This window comes from Aphelocoma coerulescens, chromosome 4A, assembly GCF_041296385.1.
Source record: "Aphelocoma coerulescens isolate FSJ_1873_10779 chromosome 4A, UR_Acoe_1.0, whole genome shotgun sequence".
NCBI classification, from domain to species: Eukaryota; Metazoa; Chordata; class Aves; order Passeriformes; family Corvidae; genus Aphelocoma; species Aphelocoma coerulescens.
Genome location: NC_091018.1, coordinates 14407029 through 14421598, shown reverse-complemented (window position 1 = coordinate 14421598; position 14570 = coordinate 14407029). Strand labels below are relative to the sequence as shown.

Below are 14570 nucleotides of genomic sequence, written 5' to 3'. Positions count from 1 at the left end.
AAGCAAATGCTCAATTGCAACACCGGTGATAACCTCTGGTAGGTCCCCAAATGACTTCAAGTTGCCAGCCTCTTTCTCACTGCCTCCATGACTCACACCACTGCCCAAATTAGCCTAATTGGGACCCAGCCAATTCCCCAGTTGCTCCTCGTTAAATTAGCTCCACTCAGGCAGGGACAGCTAGAGCTTTGTGGCTCTGTGGATGGTGAGCTCTGCTTGCTGGGCTGTAGTTGCCTTTTCCAGGGTATATTGTTTGTTTGGGCTACTCTGTTCTGCCCTTTTATAGAGGCACTTTAGGGGTTCCTGGCTGGGGTGCCTGTGACCCTGCAAGCTGTCCCAATTCCACAGCAGCCCGGTTCCCCTGGATCAGCTCAGCCAGCAGCATCTGGTGCCAAGAGAGATAGAGTGAGGGCAAGGTTTGCTTCTAAATTCAGGTAGAAGGTAAGACAGGAAAAGTTCAGGGCCCTGTGGTTGTGCTTGTGGTGGGCAAGCCTGTGTCTCTGAAGCAGTCTTCCAAGGGAGATGGCCTTAGCAGGTGGTTGCTTTTTAGCTTTGCTCTCCCTGCTCTGTCAGAGGGCAGCCAGGTTGATTTCTGTGGAGGGGCTGCTGCAGTGCTGGGGGAGGCTGTATCTGCTCCAAGGCCTATCCAGGCTCTGTGGGCTTGCACACCCACCCTGCCTGTGAGAATGGGGGCTCTACTTGGCCCTTTCTCTCTGAAGTGAGAGGCAGAGGTACAAGGCCTGTAAAGCCTTCTGGTTATCTGCCTTTCTGCATCTGGAGTGAGTTCAGCTGCAAAGAGAGAGATGGGCCATGGAGTTCTTGTAGTTTAATTTGAGATTGTCACCCAGAGGTATTGGGGTAATTATCTTTCTAAATTTGTGTGTTTTGACAATGTAGAAAACAATTTGGAGTCAAACAGGGGTCATTGACTTGTTTTATTCTTGTTCAAGAATGACAAATTATTACACCAACATTGTGCCAAGGTTAATGGTAAGCACTGAAATGTGTTATCTCTCTCTGTCCTGCCTGGAATGAAGACTTCACTCTTGTGTGCTCTGGGTTCAGTTTATTGATATACAGCAAGCAGCATGAAAAAGCAAATAGGAGTTCTGCTCTGCACTAGCTGTGCACTAGTTTTGCAAAGAGATACAGGTGGAAACCAAAATACAGGAGAGAGTATAGCTGAATTAGTTCAGCATGCGAAGGGGCTTGTTGCTTTGCTGCAGGATGGTAGGTGACAGAGAACATGAGAGAACAAGGGTGCCTGAACAGGGCTAGGGATAGATTTGGCTGTAGAAAGTGTGTTTGCAAAGGCTAATCTCTGAAAGTAATTGGCATGATCAAATCAAGCTCTCAATTCATGTACAGTCAGGCTACTGCCTAGTATATCCTGCCCATCTCACTTAACATCCAAGAGCTAGCAGCAGTTTGTGCCAGGAATATGGGATGACTCATTTGAGCTGTTTTGTTTGAAGAAATCAGGTCCCTGATTGCACTGGTTATTCTGAAGCCTTTCTCTCTCTCACTGAGAAGAACAAAGTATGCCCAGAAGATGTGGAAGGGTTTTTTTAGTATGCAAATAATGTCCTTCACTAAGTTTATTCTTTGTCTAAGTAGAGGTGAAGGGTGCCCTCCACACTCTGACAAAATGTGGTACAGCACCTGCACACCAGGCAAGAGGTTGTTCTTAGGCTGGCTATTCTTGTCTAATTTATCATCATGGGACAGCAGGGGTAGCAGGCACCTCTGGAGATCAGACAGTCCAGCCCTGCTGGCAGCAGAACCAGCCAGAGCAGGCTGTCTAGTGCCAGGCCTGCTTGTGCTTTGAGTATCTCCAAGGACAGAGAGTCCACAACCTCTCTGGGCAACCTCCTTCTTGTGTCTGACTCCCCTTACTGTAAAAAAAAAATAAACAAAATGCTTTTACTTTTTGCCTGTATTTCAATTTTGTCCTGTCACTGTGCTCAGAAGAGTCCATGGAGCTGAGTCCTTTGCTGTTGCTCCATCAGGTATAAGATCTCCAGCGAGACATCTCAAGCCTGGATATATTTTTATCTTTTCCAAAATATGTGGTTCAGCTGCCAAACTTGTGAAAACACAGATTGTTATATCCATCTTTTCCTCTCTCATCCCCTAACACCACATTTTTATTGGTCTGTTCTCGCCAGCTGTTGCTGTATTTGCCATCATCCTCTTCTGGAGGACGGATGTTTTCCCTGGATGCCAGTCAGCCTCTTTTGCCCTTCACATTATGCTCTTTCCCATGGCATGCTGGCTCCCACACTGAAGGGTGGTAGTGGTTTGGTGGTCTGCCTCAAGTTAGGCGCCCACGAGGTAGCCAGACCTTGGGCCTGGAATGGAGGGTATTTTTCTTGAGGAGAAAAAAGGAGATAAACTTGATTTTCCCTAGTACATATGCTCAGTAAGGCAGCAGCTGTAGAGCTGCCAAGAGGAGCTCAGGAGAAAAGTGAAATATGTGGGTTTGGGGATTGGTTTTATCTGCTTCCTAATAGAAGGAGGCACAGTAAACTGCTAAGCTTCTAGGTCATAAACAAAATAAATAGTTTAAATAATAAAATGATCCTTTTAGACCAGGCACAGAGTTAGTATTGCAGCCCTGCTTCTCCTGCGAGCTCAGCGTGTGCCCTGGAGCTGGCACTCACAGAGCTCCATTACTCCAACAAGTGCTCAGAGCAGGAATTGGCCCTTGAATAGAGTCACGGAAAACAGGGCTGGAGCTGTCAGGCTCAGCCAAGCAGGATGTGCTCCTTCCAGGCTCAATCCTGTAAGTAGAAGGGGTAGGATGGGTTGGGAACCAGCTGGAGATATCCAGTTTCCAAGTGTGTTCCTCCTTAGCTCTCAGATGAACAGAGTACTGTTCACAGCTCCATGTCCTCCACAGTTCCTTCTCCTGCTGGGGTCAGAGAGAGAAAGTGGGCAGAGGTTCAGGACCTCACAATCATGTTCCTTTAGAGCTGCAGAATCTTTATTTAGACAAGGAACTTAGAAGTAGAACCTGAAAATATACAGGTTTTATCCTTTCATATCTGATTATTTTCTTTTCCCTCACAAACAAACATTCTCTCTTACATGTAAACACCAATATTTCCTTCAATAAACTTCCAGCAGAGGCCTGAAATAGCCATGTCTCTCCAGAAAGTCACATTATTTGAATAATTCCTGCTTCAGACAGGCATTTAGGAAAGAAAGTTGTCTGTGAATAAAGTGCCCCTTTTCGCAGTGAAAAAAAAAGTACTTCAAAGATTAAGACTCTCAAAGATTCATGTTTTTTTCCTGCTGCACTTATGCTGCATTCATATTTCTAGTGGAAATGACAATTCTATGTTTAAGGGGTTGGCAGACTGTATTTGTATTGAGAGAAATGTTGATGTTGCAAGTTGCGTAGAGCAAGTAGGAAATGAAGCTCTAAACCACGGGATAGTTGGCAGGATTTTAACATGTGTTGTAGGGTGGGAAGAGTGTAAAATTCCATACCTGGTTTGGGAAGCAAAATATCCAGAAAGGATCTTGTTTCAAAGGGATCCACTTTTTGATTGGCACATCCATCAAAGCCATCCAGTATTACCTGACTGGAGCCATATGCTCAGAATCATATGATCATTTAGGTCAGAAAAGACCTTTGAAATTGTTGAGTCCAACCATTGATCCAGCACTACCAAGCCCACCACTAATCCATGTCCTCAAGTGCCACATTTGTGTGTCTTTTAAATCCCTCCAGGGATAGTGACTCCACCACTGCCCTGGGAAGCCTGTTCCAATGCTCGACAACCCTTTTGGTGAAGAAATTTTTCCTTATAGCCAATCTAAATCTCCCATGGCACAACTTGAGGCCATTTCCTCTTGTCCTATTGCTTGTTACTTGGGAGAAGTGATGCCTTAGGTTTTAACTTCCATATTTTTCAAATCCTGTACTGCTTAGTGTGTAACTCTGAAGTTTCTTGTAGAATGTTAATTTCTGCTCTCTCGTGCTGGGTAGACGTAACAAAGCCTCTCTGGGCTTGCTCTTCAAGGACACCCAGACCATCCTAGGCCAGAAAAGTATAAACCAAAGAGCCTCTAAAGGGAGGCAAGCTGAGGGGAATTACATCATTAAACTGAAGTTTTAATTGGAGAATTAACCCTGATATACAAATGAACCAAACCTATAAAAGGGTGAAGGACTCATGACCTGTCATCCATCTTGGCAGTAGCCTCTGGCTCCCCAGGGGTTACCTTTGAAGGCCTTTCAAATTAATACCTACTTCTATTCCCTTACTCCTGTCTAGTCTGTTTCTAGGAGGCCTCTTCAGGCATCAGAAGAGGCCAACCATCACCTGGCTACAACCTCCTGTTGCATAAAGAAATAAGGTCCCTCTGAGCCTTCTTTTTCTCCAGGCTGAGCCCCCCATCTCCCTCAGCTGTACCTCATCAGGCTTGTGTTCCAGACCCTTCAGTTGCAGCTTCGTGAAGTCACAACAGGGTTTTTGTTGTAGAGAGCAGGAACTCTCCTGATAGAGGCTTTTGACTTTAAGGTCCTCTATCCTCTCTGATATATGTGATGTGTGCACCACTTGCATCATGCTGAACGAAGCCCCTCCCTATCCCAGCAGCTGCTCCGAATTTCTCTGTTTTGGGGATTTTGTAACTATTTGAAGCATCTCTCTGTAATCCTATATCATCAAGCACACTGATCTGGTTTTTTGCTTATTAGCTTAACATATCCTGCAGGTGGGTGTCTTTATTTCATTGCAAGTCAGGCTGGAACCGCCAAGCTTCTCCTTCCCTGTTTGCGGCTGTTATAACCAAGAAGAAATAAATTTTGCCTGCTCTAACAGCCATGACCTTTTCAATCTCAAGTGCTTGTACTGAATTCCATTTGAGTTAGCAATTTTTCCTCCAGCACCCAGAAAAAAACCTCTTTGCCCTACAAATAACTTTCACAAACACAGAACCTCGTCGCTAATCGGGCAGGAGAAATGTCTGGCATTTGGTGAGACTCATTAAGCTGGTGACTCTCAACATGTGCACTTCTGTGAAAGGGCACCAGGGAAGGAGGTGAGATGGTATTTGCAACCAACCTCTGCCACTGCAGGAGCATCTGGGGCAGGGAGGCGATTGATCAGTAGAGCTTAAGCAGCACTTAATTTGCTGCTATTGATCTTCCAGCAGAGGCACCAGATACTGTGATCCAATGCCAGGCTGTTGGACCAAGATACAAGGTGCCTACTTCTAATTTTCTTTGCCAACAACATGGCTGAGCTTGTTGTGGTGGAGAAACCCACCCCACACCAGGTGGGAAGAAGGCAAGGAGAATCCCTTGGTGTTCAGGATGAGTGGACAGTGAGATGGAATGAGACCTGGCTGAACGGCAGATCCCAGAGGGTTGTGATCAGTGGCACAGGGTCTAGTTGGGGGCCTGTCACTAGTGGTGTCCCCCAAGGTTCAGTCCTGTGCCTGGTGTTAACTTGTTCATCAATGACTTGGATGAAGGGTAGATGTCTACTCAGCACCTTTGCTGACAGCACAAAGCTGAGAGGAGTGGCTGAGACCCCAGAGGGCTGTGCAGCCCTTCAGAGGGACCTGAGCAGAGAACTTAAGTTCAACAAAAGGAAATGCAGGTCTTGTACCTGGAGAGGAATAACCCCACCCACCAGTACAGGTTCAGGTGACCTGCAGAGCTTGACTTGTACCAGGATAACTGGAAAGTGGACTGGAGAGCAAGAGAAGTTGAACCAGTGTTTGGCTGGTGGGCAGTTGGCCTGACAGGGGGAGATGAAGCCATCAGAGGCACCCCCTCTGTCCTAAGCTGGCTGAGACACTCCATGTTTGTTTTTATAGCCTGACACAGGGAAAAAAGACTAGTTATTGTGAGAAACATGCCATATGCTGTTGCATATGGCTGAAACATCTGCATATGTACCCAGGGATCTGATATATGTGATGAGCTTCTGTTACAAATCTAACAGTGAAGGAATTATCTTTTGGAATTTTTTTAATTCATTTTTTTAAACTATCTCTAAGGCTCTTTGCAGGAAGTCAACCTCCTGGCTTTGTCTTAATGGGATTTCATAGAACCTGCAGTGTCCAGTGAACATAGAAGGTACTTACAGTTGTTTGTCTAAGAGCTACCAATACTCCTGCCATCCCTGGGGATGTCTGAAGGCTGAGTGAGTTGTCCAAAACTCTTCCATTAACCACTAGTACCAAGCAAGCAGCAGAGGAGTGAAATAGATTCAAACTAAAATAATTCAAACAACCTAAACAGATGTTTTTGCACCTTTCATCATCCTTTTTGCCCCTGGCTGATTCCTATGACTCATGAAAGTAGTAGAATATAAAGAAATCACAAGGTACTGTGCTTCCAGTGGTGACATTGTTAAAGTAAAGAATTTAATAGAGTTACAAAACTAAGATGGACAACAAAATCTGTATTCATAGCAGTTCAGATGAAATGGAATAAAGAATACTGCTTCTCATGCTTAAAGATGTCACTGATAGCCCAGCTGAGTAGTTAATCCAAGACATCGAGGAGTAGTGATCACAGGAGATCTGTTCATGATACCTGAAAATCCTTCTGTTTTCCCCAAAGTTAGTGTCTTCATCAAGAAGGAGTTTATGAAACACTGATTTTGTGTTGTGTTCATACAACACCCAGCATGAGGGAATCTCCCATCCTGGCAAAAGTTGTTAGACAAAAAGGATTAGGGAAAACACCACATATTGGGGAATAAAGTGATGTTTATCTGGTTCCCCACTGAGCTAGAAGGACACCATGGGGGTCTGAGGCACAAAGTGCTTCTGTACAGAGACAGAGAGCTCTTCATGAGAAAGCAAAACGTTCCAGCTGATTCAGTTGAACTTGTGGTGCAAAATTCTCAATCACATGTAAGTTCCCCTGAACTTTTAAGGCAGAAGTCATAGAAATATGGAATCAGTTATGCTGGAAAAGAGCTCTAAGATTATTAAGTTCAGCTGTTAACCCAGCACTGCCCTGCTCACCATTAAACCATGTCCCTAAGTTCCCCATGATCAAGTCTCTGGATCTTTGTTTTTTCCACCTCTCAGGTGGAACCACTGAGCCCCTTAAACTTGCAGGTTTTGCACTTGCTGCAGGGAATTGCCTGTGGGATCAGATGGAGCGAGGGGGTGATGAGGAGATTGGAGGCTTTTCCAGGCTCCTGAAATGCTCCACTTGTACCAGTGCCTACCCAGAGGGAAGCAGTGAATGAAATCTCCTCATAATGGGGATAGTTGCTTCTTAATTCAGTATTTAAATGACCTATTTCAATATTGAATCAACACTTAAGAAAAATCAATGAAAAATAGATTGTAAAACTATCTGATTTGTGGATGGTCTTGGGTGACAACTACTGAAAAATGAGAGAAAAGAGCCCAGACTCAAGCCCTGTGCTTCGAAATAACACAAAGTAAGAAATAATATATCATCAGTTCATTCAGTATTGCTTGCAACCTGCTTTTATGTGCCAGAGATACGAGAACATATGATTCCTACAGAAGGTTTCTTGGATGGCAAAAATTCCTAGATACTGCTTGAATTATGTGCCAATAGCTCGGCATTTGTGGAAGGTGTCATCTAATTAAACCAGAATTTTTAAGTACCAGACAGCATGAAGACCAGTAATAAGAGAGCAAAATCCATCTGTATTACAGATGGGATATGCAACTCTAATAGTATGGCTTTAGGCAATGTTTAATTGAGTAGTTAAATTATCTTTTCCAGACGGGAAAATAAATTACTGCTCATCTCTCCAATTTATTTTAGCTTCTCCACATTCTGTTTCCTGAGGGAGTAGTGAGGGAGTGTGGGACATCCCCAAATATGCCCAGGATGATTTATTCACCCCATGTACCATAATTTCCCCTTCAAGGAGAATGTCTTGTATGCATGTGGAAATTGGTGTGTATGTAACTGGCTGTATTCTGCTCTTTTCTTGCAAAGAATATCTGCTAATCACTGTGGTGCTAATCACAGCTATATATTACATACATATGTGTGTGTGGTTTTAAGTATATTCTTTCTAAAAAAGCAAAGGAGAGGATTACTGGTTCACCATCCTTCAGTCAGATCAGGAGTGTATATCACATTGGAGCCATGCAGTTTGTCTAAGAAGCTTTTCCAAGCTTTGAGACAACCTGAAAATCTTCACATTGACTCACAGCATTTTGTAGCATGGGATGATTTGTGTCAAATAACCTGAGGACTAACAGTCCTCAGGTTGCCCAAACTCAGCCAAATGAACACACAGCAGTGCATGATACTCTGTGTAGTACATGGGACCAGAACTGAAAATGTTGGACAATTTCTGTTGATTAAGTATTGGATCCACGTGATCCCAGATCTCCATCTGATGAACATTTTTCATGGTCAAATATCTGCTCACAAGTATAGTCATGCTAGAGTGTGCTAGCTTGTGTGCTTCATGCTGGTTACAGGAGCACAGCTGGTGTTCCATCTGGGGTGAAAACTTCTGCCCCAAAGTCACTCCTTGGATAGTCTTGAGCAGATCTGAATTGGTTGGTTGGGTTGGTATGTGACTGCTGGGCTGTGTTGTGTGACTGTGATGTTTTTGATCGAGTGCTCTGAGCCTAAAAACAAATTTCTCACATCTTGCAGAGCTACAACCCAAATCCCTCATGATTTCTGAATATTCATGAAGTTGTAGTAACAGGCCTGTGTGCACAGCAGACAGCTGGACTCAGTCTGCCCCTTTCCAAACAAAATCACAACTTGCTTTCTAGTTGGTCACATCCCAGCCATGGGTCTTGGCTGTGGGCTGGATGAGATAACCATGTTCCCCTTGTATGGCCTGAAATTCTGCCAAAATTCTGGGGGACAGAGTAGGATGAAGTAGGTTTAAAAGCACTCAGGGAGGAAAGGCTCTGTAGTAGTGCAGGAGAATCTTGTTGCTACTGGAGTATTATTACCTCTGAGAATAACTTACGGGACTAGAGAAAATGACTTAAAATTACAGGTGGTCTATTTCTCCCCATGGTAAAAGCTTTTTCTAACTAAGTTAATAAAAGATTGTTTTAGTGACTATGGATGCTTACATTGTATTGCCCCGAAACTCCATGGGTTTTAAAAGATGCCCACAGAGGAAAATGCTGCCTGGAAGAGCAGAGGGTGCAAAGTTGATACCTCAAATCAAAGGTATGTGTCTCTCCAGACATGTTGAGTTTGGAGTGCTTTCAGGCTGTAGAGGTGCAGTATGGTCAGGGTGGGGCCTGGAAAACTCCTGTGCTAGATGTGAGTTGTCACAATTTAATTTTTACAATGAAGGTGCCCAGATGCTTTTTAAGCTGCCTGGAACACGAATTTAACACACACAGTTTGTGAAAGGACTTTACTAGCCCACTACTTTTCAACAATCCTGTCTCTCTTGGACCAGTCCAAGTTTAGGGCTTTCAAGCAACCAGCCCTGAGGCACTGCTCTGTGGCAGGATCAGTCCTGAAGGGATGCATCGTAAGGATGCAAGGCTTGTTCTACACTCAGGACTACACAGAGCAGTAAATATATATTTTACTGCATATCTCTGCACATCCATAAACGATGTTCCATATTGCAGTGCTTGGAGGGATCAGAGCACTGTGTACCAACCCAGACAGGCACTGGCCCAGGCATGGGGCATGTGCATCTCTCCAAGGGGACAATGCCAGACAGGAATATACATGGAGCAAGTGGCTGAGGCTCCTGCAACACCACCTCCATCTCCCCACAGTCAGGCTGCTTGCAGCTGCGTCTTCCCCACTGCTGCAGTAACTTCTTCCACATGGAGCATCACCAGTTGTCTTTGAGAACCTGAATCTGCCTTCTGCAAGTTGTGCCTGGTACCAAAACAAACTGCACAGTGCTGGGTTGCTGTTTGCTGCCCGGCCACCCAATCCATCCACCTCCCGTTGCCTGGGGGTTTGACTCACCTCTGAGCCAATTGTTATCTTCTAATTTTGGGTGATGACCTAGAGTTTCTCAGCACCAAAACACCACCTAAACAGAAAAGGCAGTGTGGCTTTAAGGTAGATGCACACCCAAGGCATTGCTTCTCTATGCTTGCTCCTCAGGGTCCCCAGTTTAGTTCTTGCACCCTAACTTTAGCTCTTCTTGTCACTGTGCTGTCTCACAAGAATGTTTCAGTTCACAACCCCTGCCCTTTTTTAGTGACACTTCAAAGAAATCAGTGTAGTGACACAAGTGATTTTTATTGAGTTGTAGGACTGTATTTTATGGTCTGAAGGAATACTTACTTCACATAAAGGCTTTGACATTTTTATAGGAATGGCTATAACTGTGTTATTCTATACGAGGAAGAATTTATTAAGCCTAGATCTGGATCTCCTTTTATGTTATGCAAATGACTAATAACAACCCTTCTTCATTACCAGCTCAATGCCTGGGCCAGGGCTATTAAATTCCCCCTTCCCTTCCTTCAGTCTGCATCTATCAGGCTGCCACATTAGGCTGCAACATCATCAGAATTCATAAAACCGGCCCAGGCTTGTACAGGGATATGAGGCTGCAAAATTAAAACCCAAGTTGCAGAACATGATGGGGTTTTGCCTGTTGTGAGAGGAGCAAGCCAAGGTATTTTGTAGCATGGTGTGTTGAGTGAGGCACGACAACACCTTGTTTGCTTGTGATTATGAAAAATTTCACAACCACCATACAGTGGGGGAAAAAAAGAAGGGTTCATTTCCCTCACTGCTCTGCTCAGATTACACATCCTGCTTTTTGTATGTTCAGGAGAGGTTTCCAGTCTGTACCATCGAGATACGCAATCATCCCCTCTTAACTCCTTGCTCCGCTCTTGTCCCGGAGCTAACTACAGAGGGCTGGGGTGCCTGTGACACTCAGCAGGGCTGCTGGGGCATACCTGAAAAGATGTCACTGCATTCTGAGTGATGTTTAGACATTCACACTTGTAAGAGGAATCGTATTTCTCCGAAAATTCTTTGAATGGGGTGGAGATTTGTTTGGGGGTTGTGTGAAACGCTAGAAATTTAAAAGCAATAAGGACTTGTCATTATGCAAAGTCAACAGACTATGAGAGGAGCCATCCCAGACTCATTTGTTGCTGGATAGTTGGGGACAGTCCCCTGGGAGGCAGATGTGAATTAAACTTTAAAGGTGTATCCCAGAAGTAAAGACCATTTCTCCTCAGTCTGGGATGACCACACAACCACTTAAACTGGGCAAATGAGCTGAGGACAATAGTTGCTTCTCTGGCTTCTGTATGCTCTGAAAATATCAGCTGAATCAAGTCCTGTAGGTGAGTAAAGTAGAGGAAAACCTTTTCTTTGTGGATGTGGATGGGATTTTGTGTGGGCTAAACACCAACTGTTCAGCATCTTTTGTGGATGGATCTAGCCCAACTGATCTGAAGTGGCATGTGCTGAGTGAAAAAATACATATCTGAGGGAGTTTCTGGCCATCATTTTATGGAAAAAAGGGAGAAGAAAAAGGCAGTCCTGTGAGTTTCATTTTCTTAGCAGGGGAAAGTTATCAGTGTTCTTCCCAGAGCAGTTCCAGGAACTGTAATTATGCTTTTGTGTATCAAAGGAGAAGGGTGTTTACACCTGACCTAGTCTCTGGGTAGATGAGATATTCTGTCTTGGGAAATTGTCACCTTCAAGCTGGCTGCTCTCACACAGCTAATGCAGAGCACAGATTTTCCCCACAGTGTAGTTGTAGCAACCTGCCAATGTTCACCCAAGGCAACAGCACTTTTCTCTGTTTTCGTAGCCTTTAGGTCAGACTCTGGCCTGACAAAAAGTGCTAATGTAGATTCTTTGGAGCTCAGTCTGTGATTTCCACTATAAAGCATTAACGTCATAAAAAAAAGTATTTGTATCCCAGCAAAACACATAATAAAATTGTAATTTAGATACAGGGTAATTACCTGTAGTGAAGTCTGGATTGGTGTGAGCATCACCAACTCCTGGTCTTTCTGAACTCATGTCCAGCCTTTCATTGCACCCTTAGGCCTGCCCCAGGTCTGCTGCAGAAAGGGCTGTGATGAGCACCAGTGGTCCTAGTGCAAGGACAGTCTCAGTGCAAGGCCAGCCATGTGCTGGGGACTCTGCTTGTGCTGCATCCTCACAGGTGCTGGTGCAGTTTGAGCCTCTGCTCAGGTATCTCACAGTTCTCTGATGAGCAGAGCAAGTAAGGAGTATAAAGCTGCAGTCTGGAAATGAGATATAAATGCTGGATTATAAAATATGCAATTAAACAATGCAATTCAACTAAAATATTTTCCCCCTTTAACAGCCAGAAATAAACTTCTTTGATGAGGGCTCAGCTACGATTCCTTCTATACTGAAATAATTTCAGAAAAGTGCAGCCAGCTTCTAAAAAAGGCTTAAAATAAGGGATTTAATGAAACAGAGTTAAATAAACCTCCAGACCCAGCCATCCTTTCTGCCCAGGGCTGTCGGATCTGCCGGGCTTTCCCGGCACCCCAAGCCAGATCTAGGGGCTCAGCACAGTGATGCTGAACACGGGAGCCCCCAGTCCGGGGGTCGCGGACACGGGTGGGTGGGATGGTGCCGGGTGGGCTCCCGGCCGCGGGTGCTCATTTCCTGCTGCGCAGCTCCATCTAGGGGCTGCTGCGTGCCCGGGAGCAGCTGGAGCCCAGCATGTCCCACCAGGATTCCGGGAAAGGGCGCTGCCCTTGGCTGCTCCGAGCAGGGAGATGCCGTGGCTGCAGGAGCCCCAGCCTGTGCCGGCTCCGGAGCTGCCCCCAGCCCTTCTCGGGAGCGGCGGGGACAGAAGGACTTTATCATCTGCGGTGCGGCAGTCCTGCCACCAGCAGGAATTGAGCCTGGGAAGCGCAAACAGGATTCAGTGGTTTGGGCAGGCAGAGGTGACTCCTCTTTGCAATGGCACTGGACACGAGGCTCTTAGAAGCATCCACGTTTCATCAGGTCTCTTCTCAAGCTTAACCTGAGTAAATTTCTTCAGTGAAAGGGTGGTCAAGTGTTGGAGCAGGCTGCCCAGAAAAGTGATGGAACCACCGTCCCTGAAAGTGTTAAAAAAATGTGCCGATGTGGTGCTCGGGGACATGGTTTAGTGATGAACCTGGCAGTGTTGGGTTAATGGTTGGACTTGCTCATCTTAGAGGGTTTTTTCAACCTCAGTGATTCTGTGATTCTAAATTAACTCAGGCTTACCACGAATTAAGCCTCATTTGGTGCAATTCACTCTGGTTCCCTGATCTTCATCCCTGTGGTGAAAGATGCTGTGAAATCCAGGGGCAGGGAAGCAGGCTCAAGGGCACTTGCAGTTCCCCCTCAATGGAGGTATTGCTTACATGGAGGAACAGTACAGTGCTCGGGGAGCACAGCAGCCAGGAACCACGGCACCTCTCTGAGCTCTGGCTGAGGTGGAGCTTTGCTGTCTTCGGGGCCACTTCTTTTGAAGGCAGTAGTGACCTACAGTTAAACAGAGTGAGGCCTGGGATGCTGACAGGGCAAGTTTCTGGTATGGTTTTCTTTGCTGAACTACGTAGAAAGGACTTCAGTAAGGTTCTCTGAGGAGGACATTGTTTTCCAGCTCCTCAGGAGGCTTTGCGTTGCTCACATCCCATGAAGCCTCTAAGGTGGGAGGAAAACATATGGAAAAGGTTGGGCTCTAGAAAGGAGTGGAACATTGCAGCCTTCACAGGTGACATGAAGGGGGGTAAAAAAAGGCAGACCCTGTGTCATTATGCATTATCCTTCACAGAAGGGGTAAACCTAAAAGTGTGCAGATTCTGAATGCCTAACGTAGGGAAAGGGCTGGGGAAATCAAACTGTGGGTGAAGGCACTCTGCTCCAGGCTTGCTGGAGAGCTGATGAATGGTAATATGATCAAAGACTAGTTGCCTTCAAATAAGAGGAAAACCAGCTCCAGGCCAGCTGACAGGGAACCTGCTGGCTCTGTCTGATGCATATTCAGAAGCACATCAGCAGCAGAGAGAGTCTGCACACAAAATCAAGACTTAAAAGATTTGCTAGTTAATGTTCTCAGGGGAAAGACCTCAGTTTTGCCATAGCCGTGAAAAGAAAACCCTAATCATTAACTGAGTTTACAGTCAATCACAGTTACATCATACTTACCCATTTTCCAGTATATCAGAATAATTTTGAGGGGGTCCCTCTAAGCTGAAGAAGAATTGGCTAGAAAAAAAAAAACCTTTTCTGCTCTGTATGCAACAGTCACCACGTCTTAACATGACATTTCATTAAAGGCCAAATTCCTACTAACCTCAGCAGAAACAGTAACAAGCACAGGAAAGACCAGCAAATGAACCATCTTCTAGTAAGAAAGTGGCAGTGAGATTCAATGAAATGTGAATATTACTTATTTAAAGAGTGATTGCCGTATCATTGGTGGATGCCAGTGAAACAGGAACATCTGTCACCTGGCCTGGAGCTAATGCTCCCATTCCCATGTCCTGTCCTCCATGTAATCAGTGTATGGCATTTGCTGCAGCCTTGAAGCAAAGCTTTTAGTGTTTTATATTTTCCAACATGCTTAATTAGCAACTTTAATAATTGTCTGTGAATTTCAGCA

The 14570-nt window shown here is 45.1% G+C and overlaps 1 long non-coding RNA gene across 1 annotated transcript; it reads right to left on the bottom strand.

The window, feature by feature from the left end:
* Positions 1-981: 981 nt before the first annotated feature.
* LOC138110225 (uncharacterized) lies at positions 982-4509 on the bottom strand. The gene is made up of 3 exons (XR_011150829.1): positions 4425-4509; positions 3496-3590; positions 982-2914 (listed from the first exon to the last, which is right to left on the bottom strand). It is a non-coding gene; the product is annotated as an uncharacterized lncRNA (long non-coding RNA).
* Between the last annotated feature and the right edge of the window lie 10061 nt (positions 4510-14570).